Source organism: Lactuca virosa, chromosome 1 (genome assembly GCF_052849685.1).
Source record: "Lactuca virosa cultivar CGN04683 chromosome 1, Lactuca_virosa_CGN04683_v6, whole genome shotgun sequence".
NCBI classification, from domain to species: Eukaryota; Viridiplantae; Streptophyta; class Magnoliopsida; order Asterales; family Asteraceae; genus Lactuca; species Lactuca virosa.
Genome location: NC_136426.1, coordinates 216,789,803 through 216,811,799, shown reverse-complemented (window position 1 = coordinate 216,811,799; position 21,997 = coordinate 216,789,803). Strand labels below are relative to the sequence as shown.

General features: G+C 34.0%; 1 long non-coding RNA gene across 2 annotated transcripts; it reads right to left on the bottom strand.

Moving 5' to 3' along the window:
* Positions 1 to 1,304: 1,304 nt before the first annotated feature.
* Positions 1,305 to 4,441, bottom strand: LOC145108670 (uncharacterized). Of its 2 annotated transcripts, XR_013708464.1 has the most exons (4): positions 4,142 to 4,441; positions 3,587 to 3,987; positions 2,559 to 2,631; positions 1,305 to 1,584 (listed from the first exon to the last, which is right to left on the bottom strand). It is a non-coding gene; the product is annotated as an uncharacterized LOC145108670 (long non-coding RNA). The 2 variants fall into 2 exon arrangements; XR_013708462.1 differs by having other exon boundaries at positions 3,587 to 4,441.
* Positions 4,442 to 21,997: the final 17,556 nt, after the last annotated feature.

Genomic DNA, 21,997 nt, shown 5'->3' with positions numbered 1-21,997 from the left:
GAAGTCCCTTGCTTTTAGTTTAATCCACTCCAGGGGCGAGTGTACAGTGTTATAAAGGGTGTCCATGGACACCCCTAAATCTCAAAGAGTGTACAGTGTTATAAAGGGTGTCCATGGACACCCCTAAATCTCAAATTTTATTTACAAGATATAACGATAAATTCCATGGGACACCTGTTGGGAAAAAGTCTGGACACCCTTGGATACAGTAACACAAAAGAATAAATAATACAATATTTTGATTTGATTTATCACATTTGTCAATCGCAATTTCTTATTAATCTTTAAAACTTACAAAAAAATTCAAGAGCAGAAATTTAGGAGTTTGTTAAGTAAACAAAATATTTTTCAAATATATAATAAGAAAGAATATTGCAAGCTCAGATCGATCTATAAACTGTAAAGGGTAGAAATTAGTAAAGTGGAAAACAAAAACCTAAAAAATTATGATTTTCGAGTGCCCTTTGACTTCCAAAAACCGAATTGCCGCCTTCCGGCCGCCGCTGATTTTTTGGTGTCGCCGACAATAACAACTCCGACTGTCTCGATCTCCAGTGACCGCAGGTTGTTTTCAACATGTCTTGGGGTAATAGTTTTAGACTACTGGTCGTCTCTCACCTGCGCTTCGCCACTCGTACCGGATACCATCCCCACCTTCATCCGACCGGACTGGACCATCTATCGCCGACACTGCAACCACAAACATGCGTTGCTTCTCCTCTATTCAATTTTTATTTGGGTAAGTCTTTCTTTTCTTTCTTTTAGGACTTAAGGTTAAATTTCTTGTAGCAGTGGATATGGTCGATATGGACTGTAAAGCAATTAAAGGAAAAAAAAAGCATAGTCTACCTACAAACTAGAAAAGTCATAGTCTAAAGTCTAAACCTATCATTGCTTTTGTGATCATATGTCAGGCATCACATGTCTCTTATTGTTTTCTATAATGAAGAGATGTAATTATCATTTTAATTTACTTCACTAAAGTTGTACTAAGTAATACTTCCGACATATATAACGTAATAAAGCTTAAATGAAACAAAAAAAAGGCACTCTTCTTGTTTTATTATACTTTTTTTTAAGTGATTTTTTATATATATTATTTGTTTAAATTAGATGCTTTATTTATATTATAGATATATATTGATAGTGTATATGTATTTGTTTTTGATGATTTATATAGATTTGTAATTATTTATTTTATTATTTTTGGCATGATGCTAAAAATTTACATAAAAAGGTGAAAGAAGCTCTTTATGGTATGATCATGATACCAACAACAAAACGATGAATAACAAACACCTTGATCAAAGTATATTGACAAACCGACTCATAACCAAAATTTTCGACTCATTTATTTTATAATGGGACACACGTGAGTTTGAATCCTAGATTCGCCACTAATCCACTCTAACAATCAAACCAATAATTTGAAAGGTTGTCGATAAATCTTGGTATAGTAGTAGGATGATATTACAAGTCAAACTAAAAGTACATTTCTATAATCGGAAAGTAGTTAAAATGTAGGTTGCTATTAAAGATATATAACTTGAGTAGGTCAACGAAACCGAGCTCAAAATCAATAACCTGCAAACACAACGTCTACTCATCAGTCATCATACTTGCAAAAGAGAGCATAAGCGAGCACTACATGTATTATGCTTTAAAGGTTAAATGAAAGAAATAGCAACGTGTGAATTGTTATAAAAATATACACATACATACACATACTGTTCATTAATATACCATTTTAATTAAACTGATTTCCACTTATTGCATGAAAATGAAAATTTGAGAATTTTTCTATGTAAATTATTTCTTATAGAAATTCTTTAGAATTTTATCATTTTATATCAAACAAATTTCATAAAGACATCTTATATTAAATACATAGCAAGTGCATGCATACGATCTTATATTAATCGTCCTAATTGTCTTACATAATCAATGATGATTCCAAATGACTTATTGTATTGGCCCTTTTATCATGGCAGTTTCTAATTTTGCATTAGTATTTATTATATCAAATATTAAAGAATCTATATCACTATTTGTAAGTTGTAACAAATAGATTATATATTCTTATAGCTTTTTGACCTTTATACTTTAAATGGAAAATAGTTATCAAACAATCGGCCAATTTTCAGTAAAATGGTCATCGACTGTTATAGTGTTATGTAGCAAAAAAAAAGACACTTCCCCCCATTAGACATCGTTTATTGGACTTGGGTGGATTTAGAAAACTCAAAAACAAAATAACCAAAAAAAAAAAAAAAATCTCGGTGGACCAAGTACAAAATTTCATTTTAATTGTAAAATTATACAAAACTTACATTTAAAGATAATTTATAATTTAGAAAAAAATTAATGAATTTGGTGCAAGGGCAAAATGGTCATAAGAAAAATTAAAAGCCGAATAGTTGGATTTTAAGAAATCAGGGACTAAAAAAGTTAGGAAGCATAAAATTTGCTAACCGATTCCTTTTCGGACCAAACCCAAAGAAAAATGCTAAGCTAAAGGACCATAAGTGTAAAACTAACAATCAAATCAATGGAAGTACCTTGCCACTTCTTGCATCAGCTGCTTTTAATGTGATTTACTCTAACTAACAATCAAACCAATAACTTGAAAGGCTGCCAATAAAAATCTCATTATCAATTGAAAATGGGCTGTGATATTATGAGTCAAACTAAAAGTACATTGCTATAATCGGAAAGAAATTAAAATGTATCCATATCAGACAAAAAAAAAAAAAAATTTCTAGCGTAAATTTATATTTTTTTTAGGCTTTACAGATAGCAATAGAGCCAAAACTTGCAGATTTAACTTAAGTATCTACTATATCAGACAGAAGGGCAAACGAGTAATGATCAAGTATAATTAAACTTTAATAGAAGGTCTTTATAGATTCATCACCGTCTACCCACTACAAACATATACATTCACATTTCATCTTAATATATAATCTGAATCATAAGGTATATAATTTAGTGAAAGAAGACATCAAAATTGAAGTAGGCATCAATTAAAAAAAAGAAGTAAACCTTCAAGCATGAATATGATATCACACACTAAGCAACCCTACATGACAGGACAGTAACAGAATAAAAAATCAATTCTTTATGTAAATCATCTAGAGCATGATCTAATTTCCTAATCATGTATGCAAAATGTATATGAAAAGGAAGGGTTTTGTATTATTTACCCTTCATATTTCTTAAATAACCCGAATAAAAACATTTTTCAGGCTTCTGCCAAATAGGAAGACAATAATTAATTATGTAATTATGTTGCAGGAAATAAGTATGTATTAGCTATTGGAAGCAAACAAGTATGAAACCAAATGAAAGGAATTGAATTAAATACCAAAAGATTTGTTAAGATAAGCTTTATGTTATTTGCTAATAAATAATTAGTGACAGCAAGCATGCGGCTAGGATGCATCGAGCACGCATTTGGAGAAAACAAAAACCAATTAAGTTTTGCATTCTATTTACTAAAATGTTAAGACATTTGCTATATCAACTTTAAAAGGTTTTTTTTTTTTTTTTGAAATTTGCTATTATGATATGGATGCTCCAGAACTACCCGGCTGTAATCTTTTTGAAGTTGCAAACCCCTTGATAAAGCACCAAATCTCAGTAGCTGTTTCCAGACATCTTGAATCCAACAACACCAGCTCATTACCATGATAATTTTTGAAGTCGCATACCATGTAATTCCTCCTACTCCCAATCCATCAATCATGGTTATGTGGGAATCATTTCCAACTTCCAACAAGACTATCGTGTGTCTAGCTAGAGAATTCCATCAGCCCACCAAATTTAAGGCCTTGAAACTCAAGGTCCATGTTTGCACTTCTTGCACCATCAACTTGACAAGTCCACAAAATAACACATGCGGATACTTAGAATCTTACTCACCAATGGATTAATCTTCTTTGAGTCACCACCCAGCTTATTACAAGCAGGCCCAACTCCACTAAAATCCTAACAATATATAACATGGATTATTAGAAATGAATGCAAAGTTGTATACTTGCACATATAATGATATCAAAGTTAATTTCGGTAGGTATCTTCTCTCGTTTAGCTTTAGGAACAAATAAATCTTGATTAGCGATCAAACTCACTCCTTTCTAACCTTCTAGTTGTTGAATCTTGTGCAGATTCATTAGCCCTTTTCCGCTTTCTCAGCTTCTATTACAAAATCAGAATAAATCAAATCGCTTTTCAGGTAGAGAAAGAACCACTGTAATGGGCAGGAAGACGGAGCTTCCCGTAAAAATTATGTGGTTAACGGCGTAGTTCGGTGCCAATTGGGGCTGTCGAACACTACAAGAAAGAGAATACACAAATGAACTTCTGTTTGAAATTACAATGCATCCAACCCAATCGAGAGAGAAAGGAAATGCTTGCTCGAAGAGGAAATTTCTAGTGAGAGAACAGGTTTATATTGACAAAATTTGGGCTAAACAACTCTATCCGCTTAAAACTTACACACCAACGCTATAATAACATATAACTAAAAATAATATTTTTTATTAGTGGTATTGAACTTGGTAATTTCATATAATTTTTTCTAAACTTTATTTATATATGAATAAAATAAAACATGATGATTCCATCACTAGTAGGAATGGAAATTTAGTGACATCATCAAAAAAATTTGTCGTAATGAAGTTTAGTCTCGGAATTTAACGAAATCCGCATATTTGATGTAAAATGGTATGATTTACAAAACTCACCGCTTCGCCGTGACACATAGTGTTTTTCGGCAACTCGAGACTGTTTAGGGCTTAAAAATGACGTTTTTTTATTTTTATAATTTTTCGGAAAAAAAATTATTATTTATTCACAAATGAATATAACATTAATAAAAAAATATGGTTATATGATTTTTTTTATTGACCATAAAAAGATTAGCTGTATGTGAATAAATATATATATATACTAGTAGGGTACACGCGCGATGCGGCGGCGCCAAATAGTCCTTTCGGCAAATAGTTTTCATGCGGCGATTAGTTTCTTTTTCGTGTCAAATAGTTCGTTTGGTCGGATAGTTCCTTTCGACAAATAGTTTCTAGCCAGATACGTAGATGCGGGGTGGAATAGCTTTCTATACTCTCTCATCTATTGCACTGGTTTTATTATACGATTATTTGGTAGGGGTACAGAAAGTGAAAATGAAAAAAATATCGAAAAAATAATATGTTCATTTATCATTCTGGTTTTTATTATGCGATTATTTTATAGGGATGCACAAAGTATGTCACTTGCTTAAAAGAGCACATTGATAACACAAATCTCCTTAATTTCGGTGGGTTGAATGCCAATTTGGCGGAGAAGATTGAAATTGATGATAGATCTTACTTTCAACGAGTAAGTTACTTAATAGAAAAAAATATGTTTTTGTTTTGAGTCTACACTTGGTCTTTCATGTTTAATCAACCAAGAAAGATTATGCAATTAAGTAACAATAATAGTAATTCTTTTAAATTTTGAACGATTTCATTTTTATAAATATTTCTCGTATTTATCAATTACATGAACAAATTAATTTTATAATTAAGCATTAGCATTCTTTATAACTTTACATGTATGCTTTGTAAGATCTTCTAATTTCATTTTCTATATCTTCAATTTTATCCAAAATTTATTTTTTATTAGATTTAAAAAATAAACAATATTCAAATATTATTCATATATTGTTAAGAGCAAAATTTTAAAATATTGAAATAGTTATCATAAGTATTTTAAAATATTGAAATATTGAGTTAACATGTCTATAACTATATATTTAATATATTATAGCTTCATATTTAATATATTATAATTAATATATACTTCAAATCATTAAAAAATAATTAAATAATATATGGTAAGTATTTCATTATTTGTTTCAAATAAAATGTTATGAAACATACTGATAAATAATGTATACAACTATAACACTCTCAGTTTAGAAAAAGAAAATATGGATAGTATAGGTCATATTACCGCCTCCTAAGATACTAAATACATACAAATGTCAAACTCCTTATGCATAGCTTGCAAATTTTCAAAGCAATATTCACTAAATTCGGTGTTTATAGACTAATCATAGTATAAGGTCCTGTTTGATAGTTGCTGACTGAAAAAGCGCTGACTGGGAAAGATATGTCTGGGTAAGAAATCCTGATTGAGTAAGAAATTATGTTGTTTGATTGTCAATCTGACTGCATATGCTTACCGATGAAAATGACCATTTTACCCTTTCAACAATAATAAGCAAAGGGATGAATTCATCAAGAACATAATCAGGAAAATCAATAAACATATAAACAGCAAACATGAACTGAACAACAACCAAATCAATTGCAAATGCTTAACATTTATCAATCTCAACAACAAAAGTCAAAAGTTCAAGAAAAAAAACTTTCAACAACAATAGAACCTCATAAAACCTCACTTTTGCAGCCATATTTCAATCATCAATAATTTTTCACCCTAGATTACAACCTTGTTCATGATTTCCAAAAAGGGCAATATTGTCGATATCCATCACCATTGAATTCCAGACAACTCCAGGGAAGCATTGTACATAGCAATGCATTTTGTAATGAAATCCTTGAATTCATTTTAATGTGAGTTTACCTAATCTATTACAAACTTCACACTATTGTTAAAAAATAAATATATTACAATATGTATCACTTCCCATAAATTAAAAAAATAGATATATATTAGATGCATATCATATTACCATAAATATTTAAATTGGATTGTAAATTAAAATGGATTATAAGTCGATTTTTTCTATAGAAATTCTTTAGAATTTTATCATTTTATATCAAATAAATTTCATAAAGACATCTTATATTAAATACATAGCAAGTGCATGCATATGATATAATTTGAATTTCTTAAATCGTCATAATTGTCTTACATAATCAATGATGATTCCAAATGACTTATTGTATTGGCCCTTTTTATCATGGCAGTTTCTAACTTTGCATTAGTATTTATATATATCAAATATTAAAGAATCTATATCACTATTTGTAAGTTGTAACAAATAGATTATATATTCTTATAGCTTTTTGACCTTTATACTTTAAATGGAAAATAGTTATCAAACAATCGGCCAATTTTCAGTAAAATGGTCATCGACTGTTATAGTGTTATGTAGCACAGAAGAACACTTCCCCCCATTTAGACATCGTTATTGGACTTGGGTGGATTTCTATAATATCTATATGCTCCTATCTTGCATATTATATTGTGTCTGTAGCAACAATAAAAAGGAAGCAAATTTACTAACAGAAAATCCACAGGAACATAAAGCATTTTTAATATATGAATGACTACATGAAAATATATTACTACGAGTATTCAAGATAGCAAGCTTCAACTTTTTCCCTCCAAATGTAACATTTTTCAATTTAAAATCCATCCCTGCACAACAAGTGAGATAATGATGAGTGAAGAATCTCCTGCTCATAGGGCGTGTTCGGCAAAACTAGCGGGTAGCAGGTAACTTTTGATTTTGGAGCGTTTTGTTTATGCTAAAAGCTAAACGTTCATGTCGCCGAACGAGGCTTTTTCTTTCCTAATAGCGTTTTCTTAAAAGCTAGAAGTCAGAAGCTCTCAAAAGCTGTGTGTCGAACACGCCTATAATCTAACTTATACTCCTAAAAACTATCCTACAACCCAAAGAAGCTATTTATGGACCTAAAATCTACTGATTGAAATGGTTTGTTTCTCAATGAGCTACATTTTTTTGTAACCAATGGTCTTCTAAATTGGGCTGAATTTTGGTTGATGTTGGACTCTTTTTGTTTGATACAATTTTCCTTTGTGCCGAATTTTGCTACTCATAGGAGCAGTACGTATTAGGATGACATTTTACCTTGAACCATTCAAGTAAAAAATTTACAGCCTTGAGATAAGTTACCAGGGAAATCTTCAAGTGTAGATTCCACTTGGAACCTCTCCTTGGCTCCTTTCTTTGAACAACTCTAAAAACGAAAGTCAAGATCGGTAATTATGAAAACATGCTCTGTTTGATAAAATAATGAAATATATAAAAGCTAAACTCTTTGTTATGTATAGACTCTATTATATCATACCTCAAGAAAGCATGCACTACACAAGCCCTCCTCAAACGATCATTCACACCATATTCCGTAGCTTTTTAAGTATTAACTGGTTTTTAAAGTCATTTTCGCTGCAGCATTTGTACAAACATGTGGTGGGTACCTTTAACTTGAAAGAGGGTTTCTTTGCCCATATAACTCTATAAACAAAACAACATCAAAAAAAGCTTTTATCATTTCTTTCTTAATATATTAGTGACGTATCTCAATGATCTTGTTAATGCTATTCATAAGCCGCAATAGTATATATAAAATTTCTATAACCGAAAACAATTTTTTTCATCCATTTAGTATGCGCGTAAGGGTAAAACGGTCCAAGACCATGAGTTGAACGAGGTTAATGTCATCAAGCAACCAAAACCCAGAGGCAGGATGGTATTTTTTTACAATTTTTGTCTCTTTCTATGCTATTTAAGTTCCTTGTCCTTGTGTTTTGGTGTTGAAAAAAGTTAGTATTGCTTTGGCATTTTGGGATGGAGTTTATCAATTACAATGAAGTTTTCATAATTTCTTTAACTGTGGGTGTTATAATCTTATTAAATTTCTGGAACAAGAAGGTGAAATCAGAGCGTATCAAATACCAATGCATTTTTAGTATTAATGAAATTTTCTTCTTTACATGATATGCGGGATACTTATTTTGTGTTTGGAGATTGGTTGAGGACAAATAGAGCTGCGTACCTTCAGTTGGGGTGTTGCTGCTACGAGAATCCCAACACCCCATCCCATGTACTATGGAGAAGAAGTTTAGGATAAAGTTGCCTTGGCCTTTTACTTGGTTTTGGTTTGGAGTCGAGTCACATGCTAAAGATTAGTTAGTATAAAATATAAATATGCATACTTTCTATCACCAATTACTTTACTTGCGACTAACATTGACTCATTGAACAAACATCAGGTTCAGGTTCTTATTTGTATCATTAAACATGCATAAAGTCATTTAAATGTCCAAACCTTATAATTTTCGTTTTAACTTTTAACTAATACTTGTTGCTACACTAGTTGGGTCGGGTGGATCATTTTCGCCATTTAAAACACAACATTCCTTTCTTCTTTTTTTCAATACATATTAGGATAATACCTACAGAGGCTACTAATTTTCTCAATATACCCATTTTTTAAACATCATCTATCCAGACCTTAGCTAAGGGAAGGATTTTGTAATAAAAGCTACTACATGACAAACTATTCATCTTAAAATGGATAAAAACTAGGCCTGTCGAAAAAACCCGAAACTCGTTCTACCCACCCGACCCGTTCCGAATTCGGGTAGAATGGGTCGAGTAGAACGGGTAACGGGTATGAACATTCGGGTAATAGGTTAACCCGATAATAATATAGGTCGGGTTTTAGGTATGAATATTTATTTGCGGGTATACCCGAATACCCGAATTCGTTTTTTAAATAATATCAAATATACAATGCAGTCACGTACACACACTTCAAATAAAACAAAACCCTTCGTTTCCTTCTTATGAACGACGGCTAGACAGTCAACGCAAACTTGCAAAGGGAATACGACGCTGAAGCTGAAGTCATGAACCGTCATCACAATTCTCAGTTTCTCACTATCGCACGGAATGGAATTAAAAAAGTACATAACATATTATAATGATTTGTATTGTTATTATATATGTACTTGTTAATTGTATGGAGTATTTTCCTACCCAATTCTTTATTAAACCAACCAACATGTAAAAATAAAAAAATAAAAATAAAAAAAAATTTATCAATAAGTATCATTTAAGAAATTTGCGGGTATACCCGATAATTACCCGACTCGACCTCAAACCCAAATACCCGAAACCCGAAAACCCGAATTACAATATAGGTCGGGTATCGGGTATTATTTTCTTAAGGAAATACCCGTTCTACCCGAAACCCGAAAATTTTACCCGTTCGACACCCCTACATTCAACTACCATTTTATAAGCAGTTTCCTAATACCCCCTTATAGACTAGCTTCTTGAATGAGGCATACTAGCGATTCGACTGACCAATTTTTATACATATATAATATTTAACTTTTAATTATAATATATAAGGTGTGTTTTAAACTTCTAAAACTCTAGGGTTTATATGAATTTTCGAAAATTAGACTATTAATTTTAAACTCAAAATAAACCAAAAACCAAATTTAATAATTATCTATTAACTTTTAATTAATTTATTAAATCTTGGGAGGATTATCTAATTAAATCAAACAATTAATTTAATCCTAATCCTAAACCCTCTAAATTTCGAAAATTTAGGGTGAAGGATAATTATCCAATTAATCCAATTAAGCAACAATTATCCAAACAAGAAACCCTAAAAATCCTAAGGATATTTCAAAATTGGCTAGAGTTTTTCAAAACCCTAACCCTAATTTTTTTATTAGGGTTTATGAAGGCTAGGGTTTTTCGAAAACCCCTTAAACCAAAACCCTAAAAAAACGAAAAATGGACTTTAGGGTTTATTAGCTATAAACCCAAATTTGCAATTCAACTATTATATCAATTCAATTTAAAACAAAACCAATGACTGATACCACTGATAGGTTTTAGGTAAAACAAATAAACTAGAAAACAATTTCTAAGTTCACATGCAACCTACTTTGGATCTATGTTTTAACTATTGAACATATAACTTTGAATTGCAAAACAAGAACCCTAAGGAGGAGAGGCTATTTTCGAAATTAACCAATTAGGGTTTTAGAATCACATACCTTTCAATTGTTATAGTAAAAAATTGGTAATCCTTGATCTTGATCTTCTTGGAAGCTTAGCACAAAAAATGTAATGCCTCTAATGGAGTCACATTCAAGAACTAGCAAGAAGGAAACTATAGAGAGAGAGAAGGATAGAGTATGCAATTTCTGGCCAAGGTTTCTCCAGCTGTAGGGTTGGACGAAATTCAGGAGCCAGGAGGCCCTCATATAGCTGAGGCAACTAGGGTTTAAGGGAAAACCCTAATGTTCCTTTGATTAGGGCCCAAGCTTATCCAGAGGCCTTATCCAAGCCCCTTGGACGAAATCATTAGGGTTTCCCCAATAGATTTCCTCAACCCCCTTCCAAGGAGGTTCTGGAACCTTCCATCCAACTATTTGATAATTGCAAACTAGTCCCTGTACTTTATAATTAATACAATTAACCCCAAAATCATTTCCAATTAATTTTTGGCTAACTATTAATTAAATAATATGATTTCTAATTAATATATTACTTTCATAACATATTAATAAATCATTTATATTAATTTATTAATCTTATAATAAATTAATCTCTCTCCTTTCATAATTTCCTTGTCCGGTTGCTAGGTTTGAGGGCAACCCAAAAGGACTGTGCTGCTATCAATTCAAGTACATACCAATTATAGTTATGGGCTTAGACACCTAATCCAACACTTGTAACACCCGAAATTTTCAAACAAAATTTTCATTTTTTTAGGTTTCCCAAAAACATAGTTTTAACATCAACCCATGTCAAATACATAACATTATAAAACAAAGTCAGAGTATCCCAGAATCCACAAATATCCTCATTAATAGACGAGAGTGTACAATCATGCCAACGCCTTCCCGCGATCCTAAGATGTACCTGAAACACATTTAAATCAACATTGTAAGCACAAAGCTTAATGAGTCCCCCAAAATACCACATACGCAAATAATTAGCCTATAATGGTTATGTCTCAATAAGCACCCTCCGGTCATTTGTCTCAGTGAAGACCCTCCGGTCTCACGTCTCGGTATGGACCCTCCGGTCATAACTATATATATATATATATACACACACACACACACACATACACACATAATAATAATACAATAGCATAAGTCACAAAGACAGAATACACGTATATAACAATTAAGACCCTTCGGTCACACATAAATTACCACACAGTAAGTATAGTGAGAAGACTCACCTCTCGTAGCAAAACAAATAAATCTCGCACCCGAACTGTCGGTCTAGACTCTGCCTAAAATATGCCACAATATAACTCAATTAATATTAATAACCTCGTAATGCTAGACCAAGCCTCTCAACTACTTCTTAGAGGGGTAAAAATACCACTTTGCCCATCCTTGGCCAAAAGTCCTTAAATTGACCTAAAACTCAAAAGTCAACACCCAGCGAGTACGTTGGGCGTATTGTTGGCTAAGCATGCGACGAGGGTTTTCTGAAAGATCTAGTATTCCCAAGAGTCATTATAGAATGATATTGCTAATAATATATGATCCTATAGGGTCACACCATATAGCAAATTACCGTCAATTGATTATTTATTAGTGTAATTTGATTATTAATAAATATATCAACATTTGTATTTAATTAGAAAATTATCATGAAAATAATATTTTACTAATTGGAAATTTATTATTTGTGGAAATAATATTCATTGGAGAAATAACAACTTATGAAATATATCATAAAGTATGATTATTTATAAGTTATATTTATATCTTAATAAACTACTCAGAGTTCATTTTTATAAAAGGTAGTTTTATATAATATATATATATATATATATATATATATATATGACTAGTTGTTTGAATATAAGAATCACTTTATATAAATGATAGCCTTTTATATAAAGTTGGTATATATATTTATACATATATAAACTAGACATATAATAATGGAACATCCTTTGGTTCCATGCATTAGCCATAGGGCAAAAATTAGGAGGAGACAAGGCATGCATGCCTTGTCTATTCTTCAAACATGCTGTAACGACGTAATTTTTCAAAAACAATTTTTCATTTTTTTATCATACTTTCAATCACACGATAATCATAAAACATAATGTATTCGTTGTGTCATAACAAAACATGTCCCAGAATCTCAATAACATAAACTCCGTAAGTGTGTACGAATCATGTCGGCGCCTTCCCGCGATCCTCGCTAGTACCTGAAACACATATCATAACAACTGTAAGCTTAAATGCTTAGTGAGTTCCCCAAAATACCACATACCACACATACGCCTTTCCAGGCCATAACTCTGTAGGATCTTCCGATCCATGTGTCTCAGGGACTTCCGTCCCAAATCCCGGTAGACCTTCCGGTCCTACCCGTATCGACCTTCCGGTCTGTAACCTCTTGACCTTCCGGTCCATATCATCTTGACCTTCCGGTCCATACCATACATAACATACATAGCACATACATATCACATAACCGCATATAGCACATACATCATAGCATACAAGACCTTCCGGTCACCCATATCACATAACCGCGTATAGCACATACATCATAGCATACAAGACCTTCCGGTCACCCATATCACATAACCGCGTATAGCACATACATCATAGCATACAAGACCTTCCGGTCACCCATATCACATAACTGCGTATAGCATATACATCATAGCATACAAGACCTTCCGGTCACACATAGGTACCCTTCCAGGTACAGTATAGTGAGAAGACTCACCTGGGGTAACTCGGTAATCTCGAACTCGGTAAAATCTGCTCTAGCCTCCGCCTAATCACATGGATTAAGCACTTTAATCAATACAACTCTCAAGGCTAAACTGTTCCCTCTCTTAGCACTCTCATAAGGCTAAAAGACCATTTTACCCCTCAACGGTCCCAAAAGTCCAATTGTTTGACCAAACCCTAAAAGTCAACAAAAGTCAACTCTTCGGGTTACGCTGCGCGTACCGAACCTGTACGTTGGGCGTACCCGGCGACCTCACAGAAACGGGGAACGCGACCCCCTACGCCGCGCGTACTGGGATTACGCCCAGCGTAACTCCCAGTTTCAGACTCCTTAGCTTTTGGGGTCTTAAACAGTTAAGACACACGTCCAACTTTCAGATCTGACTACCCCTTAGCCTCTTAATCCATAAAGTTGGTGACTTTAAGCCTTTGCATGGCTGTAAGAGTCACCAACACCCAAATCATTCCACTTCCAACACTTTAAAGCCCATAACTCAAACATGACTCCCTAATGACGACCAAGTTGGGATTTTTATGGATCTACAACACATATATCACTGAAATGGGACAGATCTAGGTCCATGGAGTCCCTTGTGCTCATAAAGTCTCCACCTTTGGGACTTTAACCCTACAAATGGACCATGAATCACCAAACCAAAATAAAGAGGAAAGTTCTGAGCTTTTTACCTATAAGTGAAGCTCCTTCCTCTGAAGAACTCAGATCCAAGCTTGTACTCCAACTTCTAGCCTTCACAAGAACCTCCTCTTCTTCTTCACCAACACATAAAGGCACTTTTAGCTCAAAACCCTCACACACAAGCTTTAGGACGAAGGAAGTGCTCTCTTAGGGTTTCTCTCTTCGAAATGGTGGCTGAGGATAAGGCCATATCATTCCTTATATAGTGCACAAGTCTCATTTAGGGTTTGCATCTGGACCAGTTACGCCCAGCGTACCTTAAAGGGTCCGCGTCCATTTCAAGCGCATGAGTACGCGCAGCGTACTCTCCAGTACGCCCGACGTACTCATTTGCAACTTTTCCCACTCAGGGACTAATCTTGACAACTTGACAAAAGAGAAGGGTTAAATAGCTGTACCAGAATTTCGGGATGTTACACATGCTTGTCTCCATAAGCCATACCTTTGACTTACTTTATGTAAGACACTTTATTACTTTTGGCTAGTATATAAGCTAAGGTATGGAGGCATTAGAGAACACTTCAAGCAAGCTTCTGCTTCTTCTTCCTTTTGGCCATAAAGCCGAGAGCAACAAGTGCTCTATAGGGCTGCCAAAATTTCAAGTTTTGGCTCTCTTCTCCTCCTCCATTCTCTTGCATTTTGATGTCAAAGAATGTCCCTTTGTTGCTTCACCTTTGAACATATATTTGGTATGTATTTCAAAGGCTTATGAACAACAAATTACAAGTGAATACTAGCATGTTTTGATGGTTCTACTCTTGCTTGGTGGATACTTGTAGAGAACTCTTGGTTTAGAGTTTCATGCCACACTTCATCAACTCCCAACCTCCCATGAGGATAAAAGTCTTCAAAGGTTGTTATGTCTTCCCTTCTATAGTTGTTTTAATCTTTCTTAACTGTTGCAAAATAATCCTTGGTGGGCAAAATAGTTTTAGTTTTATTCAACATTTTTAAAGCTTTCGTTGTCATTTTACCGGTTGTGAAACCAGATTCTTGAATAAAAACCCAACAATTGGTATCAGAGCCATTTTTGCAAGATTGGTTAGATTATTTGTTTAGTTTATGAAATATTTGTTTTTGGAAAACATGGATGGTTCTTTCTTTGCAAGAAAAATCCATACATATTTTCTATGACAAGTTTAAAATGTTTATAATTGTTATTTTTGACCAAAAGTTTACATGCATCTTTTGGTCATAAAAGTTGTCTTAGAAAAACAAATAGTTGTTTTATATAATTTTGAGTATATAAATATGTATGATGTGCATAAACTTGTCATGGACCTTTGTGTTGTTGCATGTGTTGATTTATTTTAAAATGGTTGTAACTATTTATTTATTCATATGGTATGTAATAATTAAATAGATAGTTTTCTTTTGTTAATTTTTGTAAGTAATAGATTAGTTTTAGAAATAGTTTATTCTTTATAAAAATGTAACAAGAATGAAGATGATGGTCATTTTGAAGATCAAAAGTTTATAAAGTTGATTTTATTAAAGTTTCTCAAACTTTATAAAATTATTTTTATAAACTTGCTACAAGGTGTTGAAGCAAGTGGGAGCACATGAAGACTTTACAAGATAAAGGTCCCTTATGTCCCTTTAGGAATGGACTTGATAATTTTGTGATGGCTCACAAAATTATTACTAGTTAATGGCTTGGTTTATGCACATATGTTATAATTTTTATGCATGCATGTGTTGTTTTATGTTTATGTTATTATTATTATGTTGTTGTTGATAAAATTAGTTTTTCAATTGCAAAATAATATTTTTAACAAAAATAAACATCACAAGGAGTTTGGTTTTAATGAAATTTACCTTTTAACATAAGATGCTAAAAATAGTTTTACAATAAAACAAGCTTTATCGTTAAAACTAGTAACCGGTAAAATTTCGGGATTAAAATTGTATAAGTTTAAAATAGAGATTTGTAAACTTATCAAACTCCAAACCTTATTTTATAAAAGAAAGTTTTATTAAAAAGTTTCCAAATGTTCTAAAGCGCTCAAACGATATAACTAAATACTAGTTATTAATTTAAAACTTTGATCGCGTCAATTATATAAAACCAGGTTTTATATATAGACCATTGTTAAAAATGTGATTTTAACATGAAATAAGTTTTTTAAAGTATACCATGGTTTATTGAATGCATGCAATAACCATGATATACCATGTTTTTTAAATTAGAATTATAAAAACATCAAAGACCCCTTACAAACCTCAAATCTATGTTATCCTTTTTAAAGAACACTCGCACGTCTCTTGTATGCACTAGTGGGATAAATGATACCTAACCGCTTAGTGTTATCTTTTGATGGTCGAGGTGTTTTCGCTATTTCTATAACCAAGTTATAGGCCGATTACATAAGTTTTTTCAAATTGGACGATTTAATCGGAAATCTTTTGTGATAAAGGATACCTAAGCAAGAGAGTTCTAAGACATAGATGGGATCAAACATGTCTAATTAAATTTGTTATTAGCGATCCCATAAATCTAAGAATTATATAATAGTATATAATTGATAATCGATATCTATCGGGTTGAATTCGAATGAATGTGATAAATGATACCTAACCATTTATTTGTTTTGCAACTTGGATCCTAAACTTTGATAATTAATGTTTTTTAGAAACTGAAAGGAGTATTAATTATTTAAGATTAAATATTAAAAATACTAAATGAATTTTGTTAAAATTTTGATAGATAAATAATGCACTCTCATAACCATGAATTGTCATTTCTCTTTAAACGACTTAATGAAACAATAACATTCAATAGATACAACTTTAATGAATGAGTTCATGTCTTAAGAGACAATCTCGTGAGAGATGTGAAATTGTATACACTTAAAGGTCCTAATCTTAGACAAATTACTTTAGGTAATAGACCTATATATTACCTAGTAAAGGCATCATTGTAACGCCCGTAGATCCGGGCTAGTCAATTTAGAGGCAATGAGTGTCGAAAACGAATTTTCGGCAAAAGATTATTTATAATAAATAATCTTAATCAAGTTGTAGAATATTTCTCAAGGTTTCCGTACATATAAAGAACTCCGAAATCCGAGTTATAACGAAGAAGTTATGGTCCGTCGAAGTTTTACGGCAAAACCGACACGGCACCGGGAAGCATAAATAGTGAATTTACGATGGAGCGACTTTTAGCCTTAGTGATCTAAACAAAAGTCGTAGAAAACGTTAAACCGAGAGCGTCCATAAAAAGAACGCCCAAATCTGACTTCGTATGAGGAAGTTATGATTTTTCAAAGTTTCGGCTTAGCAGTGTACAGCCCGAAACTCGAATTTTAGTTCGAGCGGTTTTTGGCTTACGCGACCTAAATGAGAGTTGAAGATCTCATTAATAGGAACTCAACGGTAAAAAGACAGACAAAAACGGAGCTCGTATGCGAAAGTTATGGACGAAGCTTAGTCTCTACTTTTCGAGCGCGGCGAATTCGATACAGTTTTGTAAATCCGAGATAGAATGAAAATTAGCCAACGAGGTCTAAATGAGAGTTGAAGATCTCATTAATAGGAACTCAACGGTAAAAATACAGACAAAAACGGAGCTCGTATGCGAAAGTTATGGACGAAGCTTAGTCTCTACTTTTCGAGCGCGGCGAATTCGATACAGTTTTGTAAATCCGAGATAGAATGAGAATTAGCCAACGAGGTCTAAATGAGAGTTGAAGATCTCATTAATAGGAACTCAACGGTAAAAAGACAGACAAAAACGGAGCTCGTATGCGAAAGTTACGGACGAAGCTTGGAGACTACTTTACTATACAATTCCTATAAATAAGAGATGAACTCTTCATAATTTCCTCACACCTTCAAACCTTTCTTTCTCTCTCTAACTTCTCTCTAACCTCCCTAAACCCCTCCCAAGTCTAGGGAACCTCCCTAGCACGAGAAGAAAGCCCACTGAGCACCCGACGGCTCCGAGAAGAAAAGCTTTCGGCTCGGAAACGCTGCTCCAGCGAAGCCCGATTTTTAATAAAAACTTGCTGTAAGTGAGCTACGCCTACGCTATTTTGAATATAACTTCTAATTAATTATAGTAACATTATTAAGACCTTAAAACAATTATTTGGGATATTATTATGAGTTATATAAGAGTGTTGTTTAACGCTTATAAAATAATAATAATAATAATAATAATAATAATAATAGCTAGACTATTAATTAGTCGCGGTTAACGTTAGACTAAACCCTAGTGGTATTGATACTAGGTTTTGTCGAAGGAAATTGTTTTAAGAGTAACGAAGCGCTGTCTGAGTTTGGAATCATCACTTTAACAGGTGAGTGCATGGTCCCTTTCATCTTACACATAGATATGAAGTGTTTTATATAAATTACGTGTTATGTGTGCATATTATCTGAATATTTGCTGTCTATGATGGATGAATGATTTTATACATGTTTTAAATGATTTAAATATATATTTATTTTATATCTACAAATACGTTGGGATAAAACATGGGTAGACGAAATAGTTGGTGTGTGATGAAATAAAATGATGAGAGATAGGTGATGATAGGAAGGTGATGATAATTAGGTGATGGATAGGTGATGATGAATCGGTGATGTAGGATGAAAGATACTATAACCTTTTCCGACAATTTGGAGATGTAGTCATCTACTAGAGTATAGATGGCGACCACGGAATATTCTAGACAACCTGTGGAAACACCAGCAGACTTATAACCTGTAGGTGATGAATTACGAGTCCAGGTGATGTGGTGACTGTATATTCATGCGATGATACTCTAACCCTTACTATGAATTACGAGTTCAGGCGACGTTGTAACTACGTATTCATGCATTAGGAACGAGCATATAAGAAAATGTGAGGTAGAAAGATGAGAGGTAAATATGATATAGGAGATGACCCTTAAGATAATTCTTTAAGGAATATTAAAGAAGATAACGGGGATGGGTAATCGGGTTGATTGTTTGATGTTTAAATATAATAATTATATTATTGTGGGTTGAAAACCCTATGTACTCACCAGGTTTCCCAACCTGACCCACTCCATCTTATTTGTATCACAGGTGTCGATACGAAGCTACTTTGCACTGAGAGATTTAAAAGAGATGTAGATCACTAGTGTAAATGAATGTAAGTTCTGTTTATGCTTATGTTTTTGTATTGACGATGACATCTCAAATGTTTTAAATGAATAAAAATACATTTCTTCGGAAATGCTTTGATAATGTATTTATCATGTTTTTCTGGGAACAAATTCCGCAACATTTTTATTAAAAGAAGTACTTTGATTTTTATAAAGCATAAACAAAAATCGGTCTTTTCTGGCCGTGAAAATGGGGATGTCACAGTTTTAGATAGTTTAAACATATATCTGATGATATAACAGGTCAAACAATATTCCAATAAATACAATGATATTTTATTTAAAGCTAGTTTAAACATTGGAATAGTGCAAGGCTAAAAGAATCACCTTGTGTGATCCAGGATGCCCACGTTTTATGGACTGGACACCTTTAAGCCCAAGAAATCCAATAAGGCCCACATAGATGGATCTTGTTTCTTTTGTGAAGAAACTGGACACTGGTGGAGGAACTGCTCCTCTTATCTAGAAAGAAAGTTTGGAATAGACTAGTACTTCATGTATCTACTAGATAAAACTCATACTTTTCGAGTAACACTCAAGTACTTGGTACTTAAATGTTAATCTAATATTTGTAACTTGATTGCGAATATTTACAGAAGAGTAACTAGCTGATCACAAGCAAGTTGGAACTACACTTTCGAAGTTTAGTTTATTATTTATGCTTAGAACATAAGTTGCTTGTAATATAACACAATGTTTGTATTGGAACAATGTATGTTTTAAATTTAGCATGTCTAAATATTTATGTCTCGATTATTTATTTAAATGTTTGATTATTTACTAGATCATTTTTGTAACACCCATAAAATTTGAGCCAAATTAAAACATTTTAATTCATTCAAAAACCATTAAGTTCATACACCTTGTTTTCAAAACAGTTTAAACATCAGAGTATCCCCCAGAACCATATCACATAAATCATAAAACATGAGGAGCGGTACGATCACGCCTTCGCCATGCCACGATCTCCTGAAGTACCTGAAACAATACACTGAACTGTAAGCCCGAAAGCTTAGTGAGTTACCCCCAAAATACCAACCACACATAAACATACTCATAACATATCACAAATAGAACAGCCATGCACATCGGGTCTACTGTGTGACTGGTCCGCCCGCACTGTGCCTTCAGTCCACCTGGTCCATCCTCTGAGTCTAACCATGTACATCGAGTCTACAGTGTGATTGGTCCGCCCGCACCGGGCCTTCAATCAACCTGGTCCACTCTCTGAGTCTACAGTATGACTGGTCCGCCCACACCGGGCCTTCAGTCGGCCTGGTCCACTCTCCGAGCCTCAGCACGTCTGGTCCGCCCTCTTGGCGCCTTCAGCCTATCCGCTGGGCCTTCGGAATATCCGGTCCGCCCTGGGTATGTTTGCCTACAGCACAAAGCAGGACCCGCCTCAACCCAACCCCCGTCAAACAACCATGTGCACATAAAACAATTTATCACATAACAATCCTCAACCAGACAAAACAGTCTAACAGATCACATAGCATATCAACATCCTAACCAGGATTCCGACCTAACCGGTCACTAGCATAACATTACCCTATATACCGGGTACTGACCTTAACCAGGTCACTAACATAACACCATCCTAAATACCAGGATGCAGATCTAGCAAAGCAATAACATAACAACAATACCCGGATTTCCATCCGATAAAGGGTCGGCCTTGGTGCCGTAGACCCTGTCGATATAGTGAGGATAACTCACCTGCAATTACCGACTGAAAAGATAAGACCAAGCTGCTCCGACCACCGACACGATCTTCACCACTGAACACTACCAAAGAACCAATTCCATAAATACCAATATTACCAAAGTACCCTTGGAAGTCAAACTGGTCAACTCTTGGTCAAAGTCAAAGTCCTCAGTCAAAGTCAACCTTCCTGGTTGACTCTACTCGCCGAGTCAACCCGTCGACTCGTCGAGTTCTCATACTCAGAAAACTCCCATAACACGACTTTACTCGCCGAGTCGCCCCAAGACTCGTCGAGTTCAACGATCTCGGAATCCCATCCTGTCCAACTCACTGAGTCGCCAACCGACTCACTAAACCGAAGCTTTAACCACAGGAGGTTGGGTTCTGCGACCAGACTCGTCGAGTCCAAGAACAGACTCGCCGAGTCCAAGGCAATCTTCAACAGACTCGCCGAGTTGTTCTTCCAACTCATCGAGTCCATGCACATGTTCATACAACTCGTCGAGTACACCCATGTGACTCGCCGAGTCTCTTCAGTTCTCAATCCATACAGAGGCTTTTCGAGCCATGTAGGGGCTCCAAACTGTAGATCCACTCTTCTAGGGCATAACCCCAACGTAAAGTTGCAAACTTTACGTGAAACCAAGGAGTTAAAGGTCCAAATCAATCTAGGGCTTGGGTTTAAGACAAAGAATCCCCTCAACAAACCCAAAGGATGGTGCTTATGCTTTCATAGCTCAAAACTAACCTAGATCCGGAGTTGCAACCTCAAATCTAGCCTCTAAACCCGAAATGGATCACAAACAAACTAAGGAACCCCAAATCAACCACCATGGATGAATCTAAAAAGGAAATAGCTTAGGATAAGGGCTTCTTACCTTTGAG